Genomic DNA, 26,040 nt, shown 5'->3' on the forward strand with positions numbered 1-26,040 from the left:
CAGGGCTCCACACTAACTTTTATTTTGGTGGCCCCAAAATGATTGATTTTTATTTTTTGGTGGCCCGAACAAAACAAAAAACAAAACAAAACAAGCAAAACTAAATCGGTCCTACGTTCGGTCCGAAAGTTACCGTTATTTATTTCTGATTGTAAAAGCAATCATCCACCATTTACAAGTATTTTAACACCTTCCGGAGCCGAATGATGCCGTTAATCATTTTCAAATGTAAAAACAAGCAACCGACATTCATTCTAGGATCTTACGGAGCTGAATATCATCCTTATTCATTTCCGAACGTGAAAGCAAACATCCGCTTTTTATTTCATCATCTAAATGAGCCGATTGATACCGTTAATCATTTCCAAATGTAAAAGAAACAATCTGTTACTTATTTTAGCATCGCACGGAGCAGAATATTACCGTTATTCGATCTCCAAATTCAAAAGCAAACACCCGACATTTATTTTAGATCGTAAGGAGCCGAATGTTACTGCTGTCCACTTCCGAAAGTGTAATAAATCATCTGACATTTATTTTGGCATCTTCAGGAGTCGAATGTTACATGCTATTTACTTTCGAACGTAAAAGCGAACTTTCGGCAATTATTTCATCATCGTACTGAGTTGAATACCATAGTTATTCATTTCCGAACGCCAAAGCAAACATTCCACATTTATTTTAGCATCTTCCAGAGCTGAATGTTATTGCTATTTACTTTCGAACATAAAAGCAAACATAAGACATTCATTTTATCATCGGACGGAGTTGAATACTATTGTTATTCATTTCCGAACGTTAAAGCAAATATCAAACATTAACTTTACCATCAAACGCAGCTAAATGTTACTGTTATTCATTTCGAAATTTAAAAGCAAACATCCGACAGTTATTTAGCATCGTATGGAGAAGAATATTACTGCTATTCACTTCCGAACGTAAAAACAATCATCTGACATTTATTTTAGCATCTTCTGGAGCCGAATGTTATTGCTATTTACTTTCGAAAGTAAAAGCAAACACCCGACATTTATCTCATCGTCGTACGAAGTTGATTATTATTGTTATTCATTTCCGAACGTCAAAGGGATAATTCGACATTTACTTTAGCATCTTCCGGAGCTGAATGTTAATGTTATTTACTTTCGAACGTAAAAGTAAACATCCGACATTTATTTCATCATCGTACGAAGTTAATTATTATTGTTATTCATTTCCGAACGTCAAAGGGATAATTCGACATTTACTTTAGCATCTTCCGGAGCTGAATGTAATTGTTATTTACTTTCGAACGTAAAAGTAAACATCCGGCATTTATTTTATCATCGTATGGAGTTGAATATCATTATTTTTCATATCCGAACGTCAAAGCAAACATTCGACATTTATTTCAGCATCTTCCGGATACTTTTTTTTTATCCTTATTCATTTCCGAACGCAAAATCAAATCTCTGACATTCCAAAAGTATAAGCAAACATCCGACGTTTATTTTAGTATTATACGGAATCGAATATTACCGTTATTCATTTCCAAAATTAAAAGAGCAAACATCTGACATTTATTCAGCATCTTATGGAACCGATTGTTACCGCTTCATTTCCAAAACTGAATGCAAACATTCGGCTTTTTTGGTGGCCCGGCGTGCGTTTTTGGTGACCCCGGTCGCAAATTAACCATTCGCGAAATCGTGATTCGATTCGCGAAAAGACTCCGCTAAATATAAGGCATAGATCGCTACACTCGGCAGGGGCTACGTCGTCCTTTCACCAGGTCTCGTTACAAAACCAAAATCTCGCGTGAGTTCTTGCGTTACCTATCGTTAATGTTAACGAAACATCGTTAATTTGCGCTAGGGATCGTTACTCATCGTTGCTACAAACGTTAATTTTCCCGATCGTTAGTTTGCGTTACTAACGATTCAGGTGAAACCGCTTGCGTTAATGAAACGTTAATGTTTACTTACGCAGTTTCTTTTGGTATATACTGTATGTAAACAAAAACTGGCGTCTCGTGATTTTGACAGTGATTTATACACAATAAAATCTTATTCGACTTAGGCACAGTGAATTCAATGGTTTTTCCGTGAAAGTGTTCTTGGAATTTCATCGACTTATGCGAGTATTCGACTTAAAAAATTCGACTTATGAGTGAATTAATACACGTAAGTCAATGGGGAAAAATCGGGACTTTTTAAAATTATCGACTTGCGCGATTATTCGACATATGCGATGTCGACTTAGGCGAGTTTAACTGTAATTCTCTTTTTCTCTGTTATTCGCGTTGAACGAAAAAGGAATGCTAAAAAGCTTCGATACACATGCGCATAACTTTACAAATTTGTGTCGTTCACTTCGCTGCAGGTCATCAGCGCCTTGATTACTTACTTCACCATACTGCTCCAGTTTAAGGACATGTGTCCCTCTGATGACGTCACAACGACCATGGTGACGGAACTTCCAGGATCCACGGTGATGGACTAAAACGTGATTTAAAAGCCTTGACGTGAAATTCATTTCACTAAAAGTGTTTTACCTCTTCACAAGAAGTTTTTCTCATTATTATCATGTATTTTATTTTAATGTCAGAATACTGTTATCACAATGTATTCAGGATGTTGATATTGCTAGCCTGTGTAATAATTCAGATTCTTCGCATTTGGAAGAGACAACGTTCTTTAAATGATAATAATCATATTTTGGGGATGGGGGAGGTGGTATATGTGCAAATAATGAGTAGCTGTCTACCAGTGTAATTTTTTAAAGTTTCCTTTTTTTTAAACAGGCTTACGTTATTCTCGTATGTTTTATATAGTTTACTGCTGATCAATAAATGCCATTGAAACTGACCCTGTATAAATCGTATAAAAGTTGACGAGATTAGAATGATGAGAACCCAAAGTTGATTTTGTTAGTACAAACGGACTCTGCTTGATAACCGAGACATATGGAAAATGAAATGACAGAAGTTATTTTACTTATTTTTTTTATATAGAGAGATGCTTACCGTACGGCTAGCATGGCTAGTCACCGTTAGTTGTATCTTTTTTTTAAACTTTTCTTGTGTTGTTACCTTGACACTGGGGCATACGATTGGAATACAATGTATATAGTAAAATGTAAATAATTGCGTATGAAAAAAGGTAATGTCAAGATTTTGTGTACAAAGTATATGGCAAGTAGTGAAGGAATGGAATCATCAATCCACTCTTTTCTATGTATATTCAATTTGACTGTTTAAAGGGAACTGAAGGCAAACCCAAAGAGCAATGTGGATTGAGTGAAAGCAGCAACATTAGTAGAACATATCAGTGAAAGTTTGAGGAAAATCGGACTATCGATACAAAAGTTATGAATTTTTAAAGTTTTGGTGTTGGAACCGCTTGATGAGGAGACTACTAGAGGTTATGACGTATGAGTGGACAACAATACAAAGAAAATATAAAGGAAATTAAAAAAAAAATCATTTTTCTAGCATTATAAAAGAGCACTTGACAAATAGCTTTCAGAAAGCAAGGGGAAATTGCTACCCTTAGCATATGTCAGTGTCAAGTTGATGGAATTTGTAATTTTCATAAAAAATGATTTGTGTGTGTGGAATTTTCTTTATATTTTCTTTATATTGTTGCCCTTTCATACGTCATATTCTCTAGTAGTCTCCTCATCCAGCGGTTCCAACACCAAAGCTCTAAAAATTCATAACTTTTGCATCGATTGTCCGATTTTCATCCAAATTTCACTGATGTGTTTTACTAATGTTGCTGCTTTCACTCAATCCACATTGCTCGTTGTGTTTGCATTCCCTTTAAGATCTGTTTTGTTCATAACTTCCTGAACTTTATCAGATTTTGATCCAATTTTCACTGTCGTGCTGATAAAGTTTAACTCTTTCTCATCAGATTAACTTCTAATAGATTCGGAATTCCCCTTTGATAATAATATTATGTTGTATGGTTTGATGATTAAATTTTAATTGATATATCAATCAAATCGAATATAGTAAAACGTAATTTCTTATTGTTCTATTTTCGCGCTACTTTGCAATGACTGTTCTGTCAAAAAGAAAGTCAGAACTTGTCGAGTTGTCCGCCTCGGTAATGAGGTATAATACTTATTTATTCATCCGCACTCACAATATCCTGATTGATAGCATTCATAGTTGTAATCAATAAATCGATAACAACCTAGCAAAGTAATGGGAGCCCTGTGACCACTTCACAAGCGGCATGTCATTTCATCATTGTACGCCAAATGGCCAATGAGAAGATACTCTGGTCAATTACTCATCTTGACAATAGGACACTTACTTCAGCAATCACTGAACAATAATATTTAGTAAGACGCATGCGCATGACCCTCCCTTGCGTATAATGAATACCTTTTTAGTATAACCGTTGTTACATAGTCTAGAAGTTGTAGCTATTGTGTATGAGTGTGTGTGTGTGTGTGTGTGTGTGTGTGTGTGTGTGTTTTTTTATGCGCCGAGAATTATAGCGAATAAATATGAAATGAAATGTTTTCCCCGGAATGATTACAGATCTTTTCTAAACACTGTTTATTTATTCACTTACATGTATTTCATTTTTCTAGTCTGTCATAATTCAAAATGATGCTATATCTACAAAGTTTATAAAATTCCAATCAGGATTCTGATAGTCATCAGGAGAAAGATCAAAAACTAGTTTCCTTAGTGCACAAAATGCCAGATATAGAGAAATTATCGAGTCGACTTGGCTCTCTCATGAACAATGCATCAGCAGAAACAAGCAAATATGAATTCAAGTTATATAGTTTCGATCCGCTACCTTTTTTTCTCCCAGAGGGAAGGGGCGGGTTCCCAATGACAAGCAAAAGAGAGAAAAATGTCTTAACATCATATATAATTTATGAATATAAATATATATATATATATATATATATATATATATATTATATATATACATACATACATATTGTGACGAACTCGCCTTCTCGTCGTGAAGTAAGAGAGTGTATTCGACTGTTTGTACAAATGTCTTCGCGAGCCGTGTCAGGATGGCCGAGTAGGCGGGGTTCGTTTTGTTGCAGTTTACAACGATCCCTTTAAATTACTAAAACTACAAGTCTGTACGCTACCATGTATTATGTTATGTCAGAAGCAGCTCACCAACACAAGCGGCACACTTACCAAGTTCAGCATCACTTACTCCCAAGCGTCACTTGTAGAGGATGTTAAATTGGTATACTTATTTTGTTACCAACTTTTGCTACCAACTCTTGCTACCAAGTTCTGCTACCAAGTTTTGTTACCAACTTTTGCTACCAACTCTTGCTACCAAGTTCTGCTACCAAGTTTTGTTACCAACTCAATCACGCTGACGTGTAACACCTTTCACAACCATATGGTGGCACACAGGTGTCGTTGATGGCACGGGGTAAAGTGCTGTATCGCACCGTTACCAACTTCCTCAGGCGACGACTGGAACTTGGATTGAGCACGAACTATGCGACAAGTCACATTACCAATATATCCGACATCCAACGGTTTGCTTGTTGGTCTTCTCAGAAATGGTGCTCCAGCTGAGGTACATGTACCACCATTCTGCACACCGCTGCTTGGTGATAGAACTCGTAGGAAGACACAGTGGAGACATCACTTCAGGAACACATGTGGAATTTATTATATAAGAAGTGAACATGAACAACACATTGGAATTGTATCATACACGGGCTGCTCGTTGCGGACTATGCCATACAACAGCCAATTTATATGCCTCCCCTCCTATCGCGGATGAAGGAGGTAGTTCCGCACGGACGTGAGTAATAAGGCAAACACTCGCAGTATTCATTCAAATTATTTACAATGTTGGCGTGGTTATTAAATTCGTACAACGACTATACATTTTAGCAGTATCTCTTGTACATGGTTACTTTAATTCGGCATGTATCATCGGTCTAAACCGGAGTTGGTATTAAAATAATCCAAACTTGCCTATGACAAACAAGTAACCACATATTTAATAATAAATGTTAAAACTCATAATACTGCACTACCACATTACAGCATTTGCCAAACGTTCCAATAGTGCCCCTTTCTATGCTATAGGCACAATCGATCATAACAAATTATAATCGAAACGGTTAAATCCAATCGGTTCCACCGAATTTCGTTACAATATATATATATATATATATATATATATATATATATATATATATATATATATTAGCCTTGGGCAGAACCTGAGACAGACAGACATAAAGCAAAATCATTGGTGTATCAAATCATTGTCATATTGGCATGAACACATTGAATTATCAAATCAAAATCAAACCGAGTAATGTCAGTGTCGGGAATTCAAGATATATTTTGTTCAAGGTATGGATAGTGGAACGAGGATCATTTTGGAGTGATGATTGAATGTTATACTCAACACGTATCAATTGGAAAAGTAGGATTCTTTTAATTTGTAACTGTTGAATTTCTGTGCACCGATAATGGCTTTACAGCACGAGTATATTACATGCATGATACTCTCGTACTCAAAACATACACAGCAACAGCAGCAACAGCAGCAGCCAGTGTGGCAGCAGCAGCAACAACACACACGCGCAAGCAGTCACATACAATATCAATAATGATATGATTAAAAACAAAAACACGGACTGGCAAAAATACAGACTGGCATTACCTTAGCCATAGTTACTTCTTAAGCAATGACATATGGCTATACTCGCTCAAGTATAAACATTTGAACGGTAATGTAATGCTTTCATTAACAACAATGCTGCATTGCAAACTTGTTTCTTTACATTGTGCTCATTGTTGTTATGGTAATATTTGTCACGGTGATAGAATTAGACAATATACATGCAGTTACAAGTCACTTAAATCTCAAGTGGTATACAAAACAACTTCTTCTGGAGAAGAGTCAAAATGTTAATGAAAACTTATACTAAAAGTATGAATTAGTTAATATAAGTACCATGAAGCAGACGAGGAGGCAGGATAATATTGAAAATTGAATATCATCAGTCAGAAAATAATAACTATGTACATCTCATGTGAAAAGTGTAGGTAGAAACATAATTTTAAACTTTGCTTCGATTTCGAATTACGATTGTCTTTCGCATGGAACAAATCGAAATTCCAGTTCCAGTTCTTAACTGGGAAAAATATATCAGAAGGAAGCTATCCTATCGACAACCACCACAGTCAAAATGTGCTGACACTTTTCTTTTTTTTTGGGGGGGGGGGGGTAGGAGGGTGTGAGGAGGGGGATCGAGGAAAGAATAAATGGACGTCAGATGGTAGTGAGACGGTGAAAGTACATTGTACCTGCATGTATTGTGCATTTCATTATACTTATAAAATGACACAACCAAATAAGGCTTATGTGTTACTTAAATTATACCAACAGCTATATATAGAAGTTGATGTTTGGCTGAAATGATCATATAGAGAACATGTCGTCCACGAAGTCAAATGCAGAACCCCAAAATTGGCAGTAGGTAGTCTTACCATATTCGATATATAATCCTAAATATTTGTTGTAATCTTACCTCACGCATGCAGCAGCTTTATGATTTGAAAGAAGACATGACGTCTGATTTTTTTAAAAAATTAATTAGTGAGGAGAAATTGGGTCCTAAAATCACTGTCTGCCTACAAAATAGGTGTAATCTCACGACGAACGGAATGAAGAGCTTATTATGTTAAAAACTGATTAGGAAATCTACTTAAGTGACGTCACAGTAAAAACACAGCCGGCTCTGGGATGTTTAAAATCATATTGTCATTATTTCATTGCTGGCCAACAGATCTGTGCGGAATTTGTTTCTCTGTCTTGGCGCATGAAAAGAGACGTACTTCAGTTAAATGAAACAAAGTCCAAAGTAATTCATTGTATAGAATACAACTGAATCAGTAATGACAGCATTCATACGGATGGATTGAGGAGTCTAACGACGTACAAGAAAATGGTTTCTATGCAGACATCAATGATGTTGGTTTGTAGAATACATGAAAACCATGAATTCTATCATCAGCTCATCAATGACCACTTTCTTGTGCTTTTAGGGTGGGGGTTCCATCATATCAGAAACCTGTCATCAGGTGATAAGTAACACTGGCTATCCTGAAATAGTTAAAAGGTGTCATTTATCATTTTAGATGAAACAAAGAAAAACAGCTTTAGTGCTTCAAAATATTTGTTCAATGTGAGTCAGGGATAGAAACAACCAATTTAGAAAAGAAAATAATCAGAATAATCAGTGTTAAGTATTATTGAATATAAAAATATGAACAATAGTTATAACAAAATTGTTGAATTAAAACCTTCTGAACTCGTTCTCATTTAACACTTTCTTTCCCAAACTAATGACCTGGTCTGGTAGTTTGTGGCTTTGTTCTTAAAAGGTCTTGCTGCTGTTGAGATTTGGTATCACTTATTCCAGGACCAATTCCTAGAATTTGATCAATCGAAAATCTCTGCAACTTTGTTTGGTACTGGTCGTATATACTGTTGTTGGGGTAACAAAGGAAAAACAGATTCCCCGTTCCCATCATTATAATCTATGCGGCTATGGCATTGCTGACGGACAATTAGTCTACCTTACTACCTGTAATGAACAATCTGAAATGTACAGGCAATACAAGATGATGTTTTGTGGCAGTCATTATCGGTGATACCAGCACAGTCTGTCTTTTCTATCATAATAGAAAGTAGTTCTAATAATGGTAATCTACACTAGGTATAGAAGAAACTGTGAGTTGACATCTTTCTTAGATTACTTCCCCAACTGCCTGTGATACTCGATCTATAGCGCCATGCAGATTTGTTTTGAGTGCAACAGCAGGTCCAGAGCTGACGGACTGTACTGTAACCAATGAGTCGAGTTGTTGATTTTAAATCCTTTCCGTACCAGGACTTTGGACAATGTGTATACAGCGCCATGAGGTTTTATGTGTCAATCGACAGCCAATGCACACAAAGGGGTAAAAATATATTATATTATATTATTGTTCATTTTCCATCTGTGAAGATGGCTGGATAGCCCTTATTCAGCTACACTAAGCTGGTCTTCCATGGGGTCCAGTTGGATGTGAGGTGGGAACACTTCACCGGGTTAAACACCCTGCTCTTTGCGATGAATGAATGAAGCGGGATCTTTTACGTGCATGAGTTGTGACTCTCTCATACACGGGACCTCCATTTTATGTCCTATCAGAGGGACAGAGTGTTTTGCCTCTTGCTAGAGGGGACGGTATGTTTACACACAACATTGCTCAGTCCAGTCTCAGGTTCGAACCCGGGCCCTAAGGATCGTGAGGCAGACGCGCTGGCGACTGAGCCAACTCACCGACATGACAATGATGTCATGTGTTCGAATTCTGCATGGCTCCTTCGAGGACAAGATACTTTATACTTTTCCCTCCATAAAACCCATTCAGGAGTGCAAGTCAGGACCATGTAATTATGAGGCAATAATAACGGCTGGACTGCAAAGCATAACCAAGCACGGCAGCCCCTGTGCTTAACCCTTTAATGTGCAGAAGTATGCGTAACTCAACTAGCTATTTTTGTCAGCATTTAGTAATTGAGCCAAACTTGACCTTGTGATCGATTAGTATAGGCCTACATGTATAAGACCACTCCGTCTAACAAGAAGGCAATGTTGACACAATAGGAACTAGACTAATCTTTATTCATGTGCTCAAACAACACAATCTGTCATAACCTATATTTATTCATAGATATGTCCACACATTCTAATCTCCGAAAACATGGAAAATCAGCGAAGAAAACACTGTAGCGTGCTCGTCAATCGGGGAACACAGCACAGTAAGGTCTAAATAACGCCATATAAATAGAAGCATTTAAGAGAATTATAAGTGCAGCGAATCTTTTCACCAATCAACAGGGCAAATTGAATCCATTTGTCCTTGGCTTTTAAAATTTAATAGTTACAAAATAATAATAATAATAAGTACAGCATTTGTAATGCGCCTTCGATTTAGTATCCTATTCTGAGGCGCAGAGGGATGTAATTATAAAAAGAATAGCATACATCGTAGCGTGTACATAAGAAGGTTGAAAAAGAAGAAGGAGATAGATAGAGATATACCCCAATGAACAATTCGTTGAAAATTCAATCAAAACAAGATGCAAACATATGTGATTTCAGAAGCTTTTTAAATGTTTCAATGGTCTGTGCTGATCGGATTCTCAGTGGAAGAGCGTTCCAGAGAGATGGGGCTGCAGAAACAAAGGCTTTTTCTCCGAGAGTCGAGATCGTTCTTTTAACTGTTAATTGTTTACTATTACATGAACGGAGATTTCTGCCAGGGACGTATTCTGAAACAAGGTTTTGCAAATATTTTGGAGCTGAAGAATGTACTGCTTTCCATGTATGAAGAAGAATTTTAAACTCTATCCTCTTGGATACTGGTAGCCAGTGAAGATTTTTTAGAACTGGGGTAATGCTGGAGAAGCGAGATGTTCCACTGAGGACCCGAGCAGCAGAATTCTGAGCACGCTGTAGTTTTGCCAGTTGGTAAGATGAAGCCTTGAACAATAATGCATTTCCATAATCAATACGAGACAAAACATACGAATGAATAACAGAGGCTGCAACTTTGTTTGATAAGGATTTTCTGATACTGTGAATATTGCGTAGTTGCAAATATACAGATCGACATGTGTTTGTAATGTGTGTGGCCATTGACATTTCAGGGTCAAAATAAACTCCCAGATTCCTACAGTTTGATACAGATTATACATTGACACGTCCAATTCGTAATGATTGACTACGGACCTTTGCAGTCAGATGTTTTGATGCAATTATCATGAATTCACTTTTGTCATCATTCAGTTTGAGTTTGTTCCGTATCATCCAAGCCCTCATATCATCAATACATGCTTCAAGTCTATGTCTGGTAGAGGCCTCACTTAAAGGATCAGATGGATTGAATGAGGTGTACAGCTGGGTGTCATCAGCGTAAAGATGTATATGGATGCCACGGGTCCTTGCGATCTCTGCGAGAGGACTTGCATAAATGCTGAAGAATGACGGGCCCAAAACAGATCCTTGGGGGACACCATACAGAAGTTCAGCGGAGGATGACATACACTCATTGATCCTGACTGCCTGCGAACGGTTACACAAATAGGAAGATATCCATGCAAGAGCAGATCCTTTCACACCTATTGAACGAAACCTTGTGATAAGAATATCATTGTCAATGGTGTCGAAAGCTGCTGACAGATCAAGGAGCACCAAGAAAACAGCTTGCTTCTTGTCAAGTGCTTGATGTATATCATTATGGACTTTAATCAGGGCAGACTCGGTGCTATGATGCCTCTTATAAGGAGATTGAAGTGAAACAAACAAAACATGAAAATAAACAAATCGTGTGGAAACTTGTAACTGTCACAGTGTTTGAAATGCAGAATGACTGTGTAAATCATGACACTATTTGTTCCAAAAGAAAATAGAAAGAGAAAACAACTCTAAAAAGATAGCCTATCAATAGAGAAGCCAAATCTTCCAGTGAAAACACTTTGTAATGACTCTTGACTTGACTTCCAGGTTTCCATTTTTTTTTTTTTGAGATGAAAAGCAACCTCTTTAAGAGGTTGTTTATCATATATATCATAACATAAAATGAAATGAGCACGTAATTCTAAGATGGTTTCAAAGTTTATTTGATAAAAATTGGTTTTGAAATGGCTGAGATATCCAAAACAAAGGGATCCTAAAAAAATGTGGAACCAACCTGTTATTAGGATCGCTTTATTTTACTTTGTTTTGGATATCTAATATAGTTTTATGCTGCCGAATCAAAGGAAGGTACTTTATTCTAGTCTTATCCTTATTTGCAGGGGACTAGAAGCCACCGAAAATGTGGTTGATTGATTTTAATCATTAATAAGTTGCATCACTAGTGGCAACGTGAAAATATCACTAAACAACAATTGTTAACAAATAAGCTCTCTGATGAAATGTGTATGTACATTTCTCCATTTTCCCGAATTTTGGAAATAACATTTCTGTTAATATTAGATCACAGAGCTGGTGCGATTGCTGTCTATTGCAAAAGTGCCATTAGTTTAATTGACTGGGGAGAATAACTGGCTTTGGACACATTCATATGAATCAAGCACCGTCACAGAGGTACATCAAATTTTAAATGTCAATTTACATCCCCTCGAGTTTACGATTCTTTCCCCTATTCAAGTGAAAGGCACTAAAAGCTCCGTGTTATTGTACTTCTTTTTTTTTTATTGCTGCACGCGTAAGTAGTGAAATAGTAAATAGGTGCGATTAATTGCAATTCTTCATAATACTCCCAAATGTTATTATATTGCTATATGACACAGGAATCCTCTTGCCAGAGGAATGAAATACAACATTGGAAATTGAATGGGGAACCCTGCCAAAGAAGGATAACAGGGCTTTGTTGCTGCCAGGGCACAATGTGCTTGATTAATTTTGAGTGAAAGAAAAAGCTTTCATCACAAATCCCCGCTTTCACAGGTTTTCAACCAATCGACATGTGTGGAATCAAAGTTGATGCCTCCGTCGATACATCGGTGCTGACATAATTACCAATCCAGCTACGCCTTTCCTCCCTTACAGCTCGCTTTTGGATTATTGGTTTCCTTTACGCGGTCCAATTTAACAAGTTGCATTGACTGCCTGCCTTAAATGGAGCGCAAGCATTCGGGATATCTCTCCAGAGCGTAGTAGTGGAATGGATGAAAAATTTTTCTGATAAATTGCCAGCTTGTTGTGCCACATAATAATCCGTTAATTAGTATGTGGAGAGGGCCTTTGGTGCAGTGGTCAAATATTTTTTTCTTGCATACGACATTCGAATTGCGACTTGCAGGAAACTATGTTCTGGCATTCTTGAAAAACATATTTTGACCTATAACAAGATAACAATTAAGTGGTATTTTGACATATAAGTGAGAGTCAATTCGCCACTGACTTCGTTCGAATTTGAATTTGCGTTTGAAAAGTCTTTGGTCCCGTGGGTTCAGCTGGTACTTTGCCCTACGCGTGGGAAGATCATGGCGCAAAACCGTACTCCTGGTGAAAAACATCGTGAACAGTTTATGGGACCGTTCGTACTCTTGATGACAGCTCTTGGGTTGCACCATAACAGCACTCCAATGAGTAGTCCACCGGAATCTCATCCTAGATTCCTCGGCATAGCCCTGACTGTATATGTGTTCACCTTGAGCGTGGTGTGGTTCAATACGCTGCGATACCTGGTGTCTATCCCCGTGTCTTTCTCGGTATTAGACCAGGACTTGGTGACGGATCTGGTCGTGTTTGCTGTTTGGACCTTTCAGGTGGCCGTCTACAACAGCACTCTCTTTTACGCGTGCCGCAAGGGAAAGGAAACGGAGGTATTCGCAATCCTGGAATCGTGTCACGGGGCATCCGGCCCAAGAAATGACTCGATATCATGGCAGAGATCCTGGCAGAAATCAGTGATTGCTGTTCTCATCTGCCTAACATTCGTCGGAGTCAATTCGTTCATCATAGTCTATATCATTTTCATCATCCCTCCAGACGACAACGTACTGAGGAGTTGCAGCTGCTTTCCATGGCTCACCGATCGTACCACTGTTGCCTGTCCCATCATGTGCGTCATGATCATCCTCACCAACTGTGGGCACATCGTATCGATTGGGTACTTCTCGCTCATTTCTGACATTTTGGCGGGTCACTTCGATCGTCTGACTTCTGACTTCGTCAGACACTTCAGTGAGCCCGCAAGACACGAGATGGCTGTCGATGTAAATCAGCTGGACTCGTTTCGTCGCCGGCATCTCAGCATTTGTCGGTCCCTAGAAACCGCCGACTCCGCTCTCTCGCCCATCGCAGCCGTGAACTACCTCACCAACATTCCCATCATCATATTTCTGCTCTATCAGATCATATACGAGAAGAAGATTCAGCAAATTGGATGTTACTGGGTGCTTATTTCTTTCCTCACCCTGGTAGCTGTTTCATTTTCGGCTGTCAGAGTCCATGAAAAGGCATGTAAAAGTGCGGAACTTTATTCATGTACGAATTACTGCATTATTTTTCTCACATTCTGCAAGATCACAAGATCATCCGACGACATGATATTCCTGAGCATCGTCTAACATATCACCAGTTTATATGTTTTGTTTTCTTTTTCTTACCCCAGGCCCACGCTCTCCGTAGGCATATTCATGAATTAGAGAAAGGCCCGCTCGACACGAATTTCACACAGGTACGTTCTTAATCCTCTATACATTCTATCCCATTCGCATTGAACACTGAAGGACATTATGACAACATTACACATATTGGACAATCATTATTCATCAAAATGTCGTGTCAGGTTTAATTTCAGATGGAACACATACAGCCACAACCACGTTTACAGTGGGCAAAGGGCCGTGTCATTTTGATGTAAACGCACGAAAATCGAAATGAGGTACCAAAAAACGGGGCCGGCCCGAGACTATATCTCCTGGAATTATAGTTCAAAACAATAATCATGATGCAGTTGAAACGACTTAACGATGAGTCTCATTTCATTCACCAATTCTCGCTTTCCACTTGTCTTTTTTCTCTCGCACACACGTTTTTTTTTTTTTATTCATCTGTCTCTTGTTCTTTCCTTTCTTTCCCTCACTGTGTTTATCTGTTTGTCTCCCTGTCTGTCTGTCTGTCCATCTATCTATCTATATCTTTTCTTTCACACTGATTGTATTCCATGCTCCGCAAATAGACTCAGCTCTTGTTTCTGGCCAGGTTGGACGGACAAGAGATTGGTATGACAGCTCTTGGGTGCTTCGTCATCACCAAGGAGCGTGTTCTAGCGGTAAGTGATGTGTGGACATACAGTATGCATCTATGAGAGTGAAAAGTAGCAAAATGGTATGTGCCTTGGTCGCATCACAATCGCCATGTGTAGTAGCTATCTGTTGAAAACCAATTCAAAATTTTGGAACCAGTGAAATATCTTGGCGAATGTAGGGTTCCTTTTCATTTTTCCAAGCGTATTCCCAAGCTAGCTTAGGCCTACAGAACTTGATGACACTGCACACACACTATATATGTGACGGAAACCCACGGAAGATCCCACTGCCGAATCAAAAACCCTCGTCGTCGGACGTATTTCTACCAAATCAGAAATATTATATAATGGAGAAGAAAAAACTGCTGTCAAAGAATCGGTTAATCTTGAGGCTCATTTTCGATCTTGAAGTAGTCCCTTTGACTTTTTTGCTCACATAAGCCAAAGGCTCAAGGGGTAAACCTTAGGCCTCATAATGGTCACATTTTTATGATCTTTTAAAAACGCATCGTCAAATTTTCTACAAACTATAGGTATTTTTGCCAGTTTGATAGAATATACACATAATAAAGACGCCATGCCCTTCGTCTGGAAGTCTCCCAAAGCTTCCCATGCAAGTTTTCTATCTTCTTTTGGGTAATAGTTCGCAAGAATGTATGGAAGGTGAACTTGGGATACTCGGGTGAGCAGGCCGGGTCACTTGTTTGTTTGTATGTATTTGTTTTGTATTTTTTTTTCGAGAGGACAAGATGGGTTTAAACAATCTTCGCGTAAGTTAAATAGGAATGAATATGAAGTTTGGTATACATCTATGTTTTAGGTAACCACCCCCGGACAATGAGCAACTACCTTAGAACATCTATTCTCACTTACACACAGGACAATATTATCTCCTAGGTTTTCATGGAAATGAACAGATAAACAGATGCAGCCTTTTAAAATCACCCGACCCTCACAAAGTCTCATGGACTCGCAGGTCAAAACTGCATGGATATCCCTAATGATGATGATTATGATGATGATAATGATAATGATAGTAATGTAAGGGGGGTGTTAGTGTGTGCGTGTGTAGAATAAAGTCACTTGTCAGGATGGCTTATTCTCACCCCGAATACATAATTTCATCCAAATGGATATATCTCTCAGAAACATTAAACAAACCAAATGTGGGCGTCAAAGCAGTGACAAAGACAATGTGGTACACATTGGATTACATTAATCACCTTGTTGGTGTTGAGATTTATTCAAGGTCACGCATCAGAGCAATCAGTTTGATCTCTTTGAACCATGAAAAATAAAAAGAGTTATACATATACAAATGACAGAGATAAGAATGTACTCACATATAAGTCCACTCTGATATTCAGTGAAGGGGATTGGGTCTCTACCATTCAATATTCGCGCAAAATGCTCATGGATACAGTCCTCGCGGTCGAATTAACATGCTAACTGATGGCGAATCTCGTTGGAGCGCTCAGTTCATGAAGTGAAGAGGGTCCGCGAACGATGACCAGAGGACATCTCTGCGTTGAGTTGACTCACAGTTGGGGGGGGGGGGGGGTCCTTGTCCAAATGAAGGTTACTTCGGGCTTGCTGCAAATTCTTGAAGCTGCATGTCTGGTCCACAAAGCACTAAGTAGTCGTTTGACTTCTCCTTAGACCGACCAACATAACAGATCGTTTCGAATGTACAGCAAAGCGTCCATAAAATATCATTCAAAACATCTTATCAGTTTTGAACTGACGTACACTGGACATGACTTGATTATGTCAGGACGGAACTTCGTGTATAAATGCAAAACGTTGAGTTTCTCCACTAAAACATTTAAGTATAGCAGCTTGGTCTCGGAGAAACTGGAACACGTCCTTCCACTTCACAGGGCTTGGGGGAGAGACTCCGAACAGAAGTATCAACTCCAATATATACTATGTACATTCTCCTGCTCCTACTATCCCATAATACTCATCTCTTGAAGCATACCCAAGCTTTCCTGACTAACCCTTCTCAAAGAAACTTTATACAAAAACTTCATACAAAAACTGACCATGAATGGTAAGGGAGAGAGAGAGAGAGACAAAGAGGCAGAGGGAGAGATAGGAGAGGGAGAGAGGGAGATTGAGAAAGAAACTTAATACAAAGCATTCTACATGCATGCTGTACTCTGGTTCTTTGTACGGCATCACAAGGTGGCAAACTTCAAAGTAACATAGAACAATACCAGCCACTTTTATGTGGTTTTCTATCTCTAAGTCACTGTCCAGTCATTGCCACTGTCCAGTCATTGCCACTAAATCCACTATTCAAGTAGGGTGGCTGTACCTCTTTTGTTTCATAAACTCATTCAACCTTTAGGTTGCGTGGTGGCACTATAATACACTGTGTATCAAGCAGCTATTGTATCTTGGTAATGAATAGATTCCAGCTTTCTGGTTCTACAAACTCTATGTACACTAAAGTGGGCAAGTTGCTCCATTAACTTATGTTACATGTCTTGGCATGAAAGCTACTATATTCCAGCTTTCCGCCAGTACCCATACCACTTTACAGTAATAGTAATAATAATAATGATAAAGGACATTTACATTTACAGCAACTATGGTAAAATACTCAACTGCACATTACCAAGAATAAATAACTTTGTATACTTTTAACAAAGTTTTAGAAATAATTTTCTGTTTTTCTGTTTTTCGAGTTGAACTAAAATGGAATGCTAAAAAGCTGGCTGATATTCTTGGCTTCTATATAGAATCATGCGCATAACTTTACAAATTTGTGTCGTTCACTTCGCTGCAGGTCATCAGCGCTTTGATTACTTACTTCACCATACTTTTTTTTTGTATAATTTCTTTATCCCCAGTATATATGTCTTATCATAGACCAATATTTTTCATATTTGCCACAAATGATGTGCAAGTCAAAGCTGATTATTTGTTATGGTTGAAATTTCTCAAGGTCACCACATGGGGGCGCTATTCATAACAAAATAAAGAAATACATTATGAGACCTATGATGTATTGTTTGGGATAGGTACATGCATAGTAATCATATTTCATATTCCCATAATATTGGAATTTTAAGTTTGCAGATTGATAATGTGATAAACAAATGATATTAGAGGTATAACTTGGGTGAAGGAATCAAAATGACACAAAATAGAACGTCAATCTTTGGAAAATACTGTTATTTTCAAGCATCTCTATTATATCTATTGTTTTATGCTGTTGGCACAGAAAAGCAAAGGAAATAATAGGAAAAACATTTCAAGGCCATAATTACTTCACATTCTGCTTCTTCAGCAAATTTCAGCCAAGAAACGCCCATTTCATACATTATAATATTGTAAATTTGAATTGGAATAGAAAAATACGCCAAAATCTGACTGAGATGGTTGTCAGTTTATGGTTGCCATGGCAACCAGCAATATCAAATATAGCTAAATTATATATCAAAACGTTCGGAATAAGATTTTAGGAAAAGTCACCAAATTTGGTTAAAATTGGATAAAGGGCGAAGGAGTGGCGAATGAAAATCTTGTAGGGGGGCACAATGTGCCCCCCCCCTTGGGCTTTTAGGGTTAATATTAGTTCTACACAATTTAACTACATGTCATGTGACAGATTATGTAACTGCAGAAACTATTGAAACAGTTGTTGCTGTCAAATTTTCATATTCTGGTTGCCTGATTCATTGGAAAATCTGATCTTGAAAACATGTATTTCATTATTCAATATCGTCATAATCACAGCACAATTATCATAACCACAATGATGATACTGGTAAGAGTCTTTGTGAAATTATTATCACTCACAGTATTTTCTGGTATTACACTCTACTTCATTTCTACATAATAAGTTATTCTTAATTATATCTTTTTGATCAAATTATAATTGCCCGCACAGATATAATTTTCTAACTTGGTTACATAAAGTTTGCCGTCACACGCCTGGAAACAATAACAAAAATAATGCACTGCAACGTTCGCTGATGTATTTATGTTTGGATCACTTATACCTCATAACACATCTTTCATAATCATTTGAAATATTTTCATGGTTTATTAATCAAATTGTGAAAGCAGCTGAACTTCAAGCAATTCTATCATTGCAAATATTTGGTAAGCATACAATGATATGTGTTGCAATCCACTGTTTTTGCACTCTGAGGTTCCCTACATCAGAATACTAATTATGATAATAGTACTAATAATAATGACCTTGTCTGCTACACAATAGCTTTTATTCATCAAAGCAATCAGAAATCAGACTGTTATGCGCTGACAGAGATTTGCATTTGTCCATTTTAAAATGGTTTCTTCCACTTTACTATAAATCTTCTTTTCGGTTTTTTTTTTAATCTTTTTTTTATTTATTTATTTTTTTTTTTTTAGTGTGCTTCGATTCACCCGTTTGCTTTTCACCGACTTTTTTGCATGCTTAGCTGTTCTGTTTTGTTTTGCAATGCATTTGTTTCTCTTTTCTTCTAAGGGGGATTTGTCTCATTTCTGGTTTTGTTAGTGCCTGGCAAAGCACTTATGCCATCACCAATGGACTCATCTATGACAAAACTCTGAGTGAAGTTCAGCAGTCAAACTGCAATAGTCTGATTGTAGCTTCATATCTAACACTGCAATTGTGACTCTGCATCACAAAACCCCCAAAAAGTCAGAAAAAGTCACCAAACATGGATTTCTGGTTAAAGAGATGGTGTAGTTTTGGTTGAGACCTGGTTTCAGATTTTTTTTGTGTGTGTGATATAATGAGAAACCTCTTCTGAAATATGAAAGGGCACATAATTCCAAGAAGAATTCAATGTTTACTTGATGAAATTGGTTTTGAAATGGCTGAAATATGCAAAATAAAGCGATTCCTAATAAAAGGTGGAACCAACCTTTCATTAGAATCGCTTTTACTTTGTTTTACTTTGTTTTCGGATGTCTCAGCCATTTCAAAATCGATTTTCATCAAATGAACTTTGAATTCCTCTGAGAATGGTATGCTCTGTAGCACTTCATTAGTGGTTTCTTAGTATCTTCCAAAAAGTTAAAAGCTCAATCCTCTTTCTGAAAGAGCAGACTCTAAGATTTAAAATGATGTACAACTCAATTCAGATGGACTCTCCTAACCTATTTGTATATTAGAAAAGCACAACCTCTGCAAAATCATAATCCTTTCCATGTTAGTTCCGACTTCCAGTTGTTTTGCTGGTTGTGAAACATTGATGTGTATACTACGTAAAAGATTACAGCCGAAATAATTAATGAAATCATCGTGATGTTCATATTATTTCACACTGTATTATACAAATGAATAATTTCATTCTTTCAGAATGGTCCGTTATAATGAGGAAGAGATAGTCGTAAAAAGGATCGCGAATTCAACCATGTCGTGTACCTTTCAAGGACACATGTACAAAATGCGAAGAGATTTTGGGGAGAAAAATACAAAATGCATTTTCAACCCCTGCTGGTGCAAACATCATGGAATACAGCCTAAATAATTAATAATGTAATCATCGCGATCCCGCTGGGTGCACTCAGCGTAAAATAAGTTTAATAATGCATGTTACTCTGCTTGCACCCATGTTCAGAAAAAAAGTAACAAATGTTTTTAATACAATGTGATTTTGTTTATTAAAATTTTATACTGTGTTTCACAAATGATATTTTCATTCTTTCAGAATGGTTCAATACACGAGGAAGAGATACGTGTAGAAAGGATTACGAATTCAACCCTGCCGTGCACTTTTCGAGAAGGCATGCACAACACACGCGAAGAGATTTTTCAGAAGAAAAACAAAGAACGCGTTTTCAACCCCTTCTTTTTTTTTTTAATTCTTTTGGTATCAACTCACAAATGATTCCTTTTTATCCTTTCTCAATAATAATGATCCATTTACTTGTGTAATAACAACACAAAGACTGCTCATAAGTTTGATTGCTTGGTATATGTGACTCCATGCTTATGTTTTCTTTGTTTTTAGTGCGTACGGTTATAACGAGGAACCAGTTATAACGAGGCAATATTGGCGGTCCCACAGACCTCGTTATAACGGGGTTTCACTGTATATACATTGATTTTGAAAGATTAAATTCATATATATATATATATATTTACAGCCGTAAAAACTATCATATGTTGCATTCAACCTGTCTGCATCACCCTCGGCAAGCTCCATGCCTTGAGAATCTATATGAAAGAAAAAAGAAATACAAATATGGAAAAACAAATATTGGTTACATACTGAAATTTTATGACACGCCATTCATCCCCTCTGCCTGACATTATACAGCGTGTTAAATATGTGGGCTTACAGTTGAATGAATACACACACGACTGGCACACATATCATTACACAGAACTACTTTTCAGCAATTTCTTATACAGTATATTAGAAACAGTTTAACAGCATCTACGAAAAAAAACTAAGAAAATCGTCTGGGATGTCATACACAAGAATTAGTGTAGCAGATTCTTCCTGATAACAAAAAAGGTGTGACACAGACTCAAAATGAGAATGTGATTGTGACTTTAAACACTGGTCTGACAGAACGTTATACATTTATGACTTTTTAAAAAGGATTGTAACTTATGTCAGGCAAACTGGGGGTTCCAAAATAAACAGAAAGATGATTCAATGGGTTATGCAATAAATCAGCTGCATTGCTATGTCAGTGCGTTAATCAACTAATGTAAGCCGTACTGAATTCCCAATTGTGGCTGATATAGACATAAACATTAAATCAACTCCCAACTGGGGTGTATAAATGCACTAATTTCTTCATTTCTCGTATGGAACAGTTCACATATAGAGGTGACATTGTTTGTCCACCAAGTCTACAATAATTGCTAAAATAAGAAAGACCGAATTACCTGTAACTGATATGTCATCAACAGAGGTTGCCCTTTTTCAACTGTTATTCAAGTTGTTTATTTTGTAAAATCTTTATACTTTTAAGTTTAATTTGAGAAAAGCATACCTGTGTTCTGTCGTAGATAAGATGCTGCTATACAGTTTGTAGTCCAATTGTAGTCTGACTCTGACCTGGGTGAAGTTCAGCTGCAGTTGTCTGTCCCAAGGCTTGGTGAGGTTCAGCTCTCTTCAGGCCTTTGGGTGTGCAAATTTAAGAACAGTTAAATACCATACAAACAGAAACATCGGATGCACAAATGGGATAGTTGGAAAATATTTGAGATGAGTGTACATCTTTATTAAAACAAGCAATAATAACAAAATGTTCATTAATGATTATCAATTTTGTAAGATATATTATGTGAACAACAAGTTGTAATTGCCAGTTTTCAAAGTTTGAATCACTATGTAATGAGCCCCTGTTAGCAAATTGTAAGAGTATGAGGTAATTTTAGTAATGAATGAGAGGGTAAATTAATAATAAGCATTCACTTTATTCAGTTGGCAGCAGAATTATTCACCCCCCCTTGCATTATGGACACTATAGCAAAATAAATAACATTACAATTACTAAATCATATACAAGTGGTGAACAGATAGTTTATGACAAATGCCTACCTGATCAATAGTCTTTGATTTGCATATAGTTAGAAACTTTGATCATTCATGCATGAAGAGATAAGGTCCAGTGAGCACATTATGGTCATTTCAGACCTTTCTGTGATCACTGAAGCATGACGTGTTATGGTCTGATGATAACGATTAATTTCTTTTGTTTTTATGGAATTTTAAATAGTATCTTGCCATTCTATGCACAACTCTTAGCATTTCATTGGGTTATATTCATTTTGACATGACTTAAACTTTGAATTATTAATATCACGGCTAAACTTCTGTACAAACTCTATGGTGGCAACTTTCACTAGAAATGAGTTCATTTAGATATTTTTGTACAACGAAAAATGCCAATTGAAATATTAAGAATCCTACATCAAATTCCATCATATTGTGTCACCTATCAAAACATTGAGTGAACAAACCATATTCAACGAAGCATTTCAGTGATCACTGAAAGGACTGAAAATGACCATAAATGTGCTCATTGGACCATATCTCTTTATACATGAATGATCAAAGTTTGTAACTATATGCAAATCAAAGGCTACTGATCTGTTATTTACTTGTAGCAAACTATCTGATCACCACTTGTATGATTTAGAAATGATCTCAGTTATAATGTAATTCATTATGCCAGAGTGTCCAACATGCAAGAGAGGGGCTGAATAATTTTGCTGCCAACTGTAGATGATCAAGATAACATGATTTCTCAACTTGCTTCAATAGCTAAAAATAATCATTTAACACACCAAATGAAGATGGTGGAATATCCATGACACTGTCACTTGACTTTTCCATTTGCATCTTGCCCCCAGTCCTTAACTCTGAAGTGGATGAAGTTCACATGTTGTCTGGTCCTTGGCTGTTTGGAGTTTATTCAATATACAAGAACAGTTAATATCTTACAAACAAAACAATAGTGCAGGACATGGGACATTAGAAAGTATGTTAGAGATGGTTGCTTTGCCTTTGCTATAACAAGCTATAGCAATCAAATTGAAAAGCCCTACCATTGATTTTGAAAGAATGAATTCACTAGTATCTACTGATCCATAAGCTATAAATAGGACTTTTCACAGTTTAAAATGATTAGCTATGTCGAATATTCTTGTTTCAAACATTGTAAGAGCATAAGGTGGTTTTGATACTAGAAAAGGGAGAGGGTAAATAAACAATCATAGTAGGGCCTACATTATTAAGATAACGTGACTGCTAAAGTTTGTTTCAGGAGCTTGATACATGTAGACATGCAGGTACCCCCCCCCCCTTCCATGAATTATCTCTTTTCAATTGGATCAGTATGTAATATTCTACAGATAGTGAAATAAAAAATGCAAAAAACAGTTGTTTCTAGAAGGGTCACTATTCACTGGATAACAATGTTTGTTTTCAATTACCAAGATGGACATTACAGCAAACATTGTTTTCAATATTTCCTGTCTAACACTATTCAACTAAAAATCCAGAGACAATTTGATGTCCAAATGTAAATAATGTTGCAATTGTAGTATTTGAATATATACAGATATGTTGTCTGCTAAAATAGTATTATAAGCTAAAATACTTGCATTCTGTTGAAGGTGACCATGCTGGTAGATACATCGTAAGTCTCGACGAAGTTCAGTAGCAGTCTAGCTGTGGAGAAGATGGAAGTTCAGCAGTTTGGTTCTGTGTTCAGTGAAGTTCAGCAACTGACTCTGGGCTTTATTAGATGAAGAAGTCTGATTGTAGCAGTCTGACTGATGTTCCATATCTAACATTATAATTAAAAATGTGAATACAAAATAGAAAATGTGTTTTCAAACTGTTGTTTGATTATACAAGATTTTACACACAATATCTAGAATCTGCATGAAATTTGAAATCAGTTCACATGTTTTTGCAGTTTAAATATATAAAGGATCTTATATTATTATTTTTTTTTTTGGGGGGGATGATTAAAAGACATACTACTAGTATTTGAGTTGTCTCAATTCAACATGTGTAAGCCTATAGTTTAGGGTATTATGACTTCTTGAGGTTCTAGATCTTGTCGCTAGGCATCCATGTTGCAAGGTCTACATCTACCTAAGATCTGGTAGGTCCAGCTGTACTGTGGCTTCACATTCGGGTTGATAACAGTTACAGCCTGAGATGCAGCCACAGTCTGACTCTGATCATCAACTGTTGTCATGTCATCATCATCAGTTAAATTGCTAAAAGAAGTTGTGTAAGCGGAATTAGCATCGGAGTATGGACCTATAGAATCTACTAACTGCCTAGATAGATAGCACTATTAAGAAGACCTATTAACTTCCTTATTGATGAGTGATAGGCCTACTTATGTTAATGATAATATGTTTGAGAATATCAAGGCAAAGGGTCTAGTCTGGTTATACTTTTGGTATACACTGGTTAAGTAGTATCTAGGTCAGTAGGTGCTACTCAGGATCACTATACCACTGGATTCTAGATCTATAGACATCTGGTAGTATAGCAGTAGAATTCTAGAGGTTCCATGCCAATGAATTTAGGTAAACATCATTCTCTATCTTATTGTGACACATGCATTGCGATTACAGTGCAGTATGCACTTAGAATTGTTGAAGATAGCTTTCAAGTCTGAACCAAGATCTGAACCATGGTTTCCAATTCATATTCTGTGTAGACCTGGATCTACATACTACTACTAGGCCCTACTATTACTACCGTACTTGATCTAGTTAGTCTAACCACTGTCGGACTCTCCAGATAGTACTACCAGCCCTAACCCCAGGGCACTCCCTGTTAGTTGTACCAGTACACAGTGCTTCGCGTTCGGGCTGGTCGCAGTTATAACCCCTAACCCCTAGTATTTTACAAGTTTTTGTTGTAGACCTATATTAGTAACGTTAGATAGTAACATTAGGACTTGTAAACGTAACAATGACACAGGTAACGTACAGCTGGTTCTCTGTAGTGTAAATGCTAACGCTATAAGTTCACGTTAGGGCCTAAACTAAAAAACATTAGGCTTAGGCTAGGCCCATAATTCTGTTGGACGAAATAACCTGAGATTTTCTAGACTGAAAAAAAAACCCCCAGATCTTTCCTGTCGATTTGACACAAAACAGAAAATTTGTATCACTTCTGAATACTATCCACACAGCTAGTGACAGTGTAATTATTCAATGTTAGACACGTCTTCAAAAATATAATATTAATAATAAAATGCAGACCAATTCTTTACTTATGAAATTTCCGGTTTCTTCTTCGATCCCTTCACTATTCACGCCTTAAGTTACCTGCTATTCACCCACACATGAACAAATCGGGCAATTGCTCTCATGAAATATCTGCACGCTAAAAATCAACCCACAAACATTTCACTATTACTTGTAGAAGTTGTAGTAGCCCTAGACCCTACCATGCTAACATTAACAAACTACCTAACTCAGCTGGCCATTTGGTCATTCAAACAAACGGCGATGTGCCTACGTGGGACTATTGTGATAACGCTACTACCGGTAAGATTAGATCTACATCTAGCTAGCCCTTGGAGAATTGTAGAAGATTCGAACAAAAATATATCCAAATAATATCACATTATGAATCCACATGCATTACTTTTTAATTGTAGACAGCTTTAAATATACTCACTAATAGAAATATGTACTGGTCGCGGTGTAGAATGCAACTTAGCCTTCAGGATCTTGCCTCCGTCGT

The 26,040-nt window shown here is 37.1% G+C and overlaps 1 long non-coding RNA gene across 1 annotated transcript; it reads right to left on the reverse strand.

The window, feature by feature from the left end:
* Positions 1-20,672: 20,672 nt before the first annotated feature.
* Positions 20,673-26,040, reverse strand: LOC140231264 (uncharacterized). Its single transcript, XR_011901427.1, has 5 exons — positions 25,975-26,040; positions 23,925-24,109; positions 23,106-23,218; positions 21,806-21,933; positions 20,673-21,014 (listed from the first exon to the last, which is right to left on the reverse strand). It is a non-coding gene; the product is annotated as an uncharacterized lncRNA (long non-coding RNA).

This window comes from Diadema setosum, chromosome 7 (assembly GCF_964275005.1).
Source record: "Diadema setosum chromosome 7, eeDiaSeto1, whole genome shotgun sequence".
Taxonomy (NCBI): domain Eukaryota; kingdom Metazoa; phylum Echinodermata; class Echinoidea; order Diadematoida; family Diadematidae; genus Diadema; species Diadema setosum.